Raw genomic sequence first — 688 nt, 5'->3', positions numbered from 1 at the left:
GTCTGTCTGTCTGTCTGTCTGTCTGTCTGTCTGTCTGTCTGTCTGTCTGTCTGTCTGTCTGTCTGTCTGTCTGTCTGTCTGTCTGTCTGTCTGTCTGTCTGTCTGTCTGTCTGTCTGTCTGTCTGTCTGTCTGTCTGTCTGTCTGTCTGTCTGTCTGTCTGTCTGTCTGTCTGTCTGTCTGTCTGTCTGTCTGTCTGTCTGTCTGTCTGTCTGTCTGTCTGTCTGTCTGTCTGTCTGTCTGTCTGTCTGTCTGTCTGTCTGTCTGTCTGTCTGTCTGTCTGTCTGTCTGTCTGTCTGTCTGTCTGTCTGTCTGTCTGTCTGTCTGTCTGTCTGTCTGTCTGTCTGTCTGTCTGTCTGTCTGTCTGTCTGTCTGTCTGTCTGTCTGTCTGTCTGTCTGTCTGTCTGTCTGTCTGTCTGTCTGTCTGTCTGTCTGTCTGTCTGTCTGTCTGTCTGTCTGTCTGTCTGTCTGTCTGTCTGTCTGTCTGTCTGTCTGTCTGTCTGTCTGTCTGTCTGTCTGTCTGTCTGTCTGTCTGTCTGTCTGTCTGTCTGTCTGTCTGTCTGTCTGTCTGTCTGTCTGTCTGTCTGTCTGTCTGTCTGTCTGTCTGTCTGTCTGTCTGTCTGTCTGTCTGTCTGTCTGTCTGTCTGTCTGTCTGTCTGTCTGTCTGTCTGTCTGTCTGTCTGTCTGTCT

The sequence above is a fragment of the Parasteatoda tepidariorum genome, chromosome 2 (genome assembly GCF_982258835.1).
Source record: "Parasteatoda tepidariorum strain Cologne lab strain chromosome 2, Ptep-v5.0, whole genome shotgun sequence".
NCBI classification, from domain to species: domain Eukaryota; kingdom Metazoa; phylum Arthropoda; class Arachnida; order Araneae; family Theridiidae; genus Parasteatoda; species Parasteatoda tepidariorum.
The sequence above is the reverse complement of the archived record's forward strand: the minus strand, read 5'-3'. Positions refer to the sequence as shown.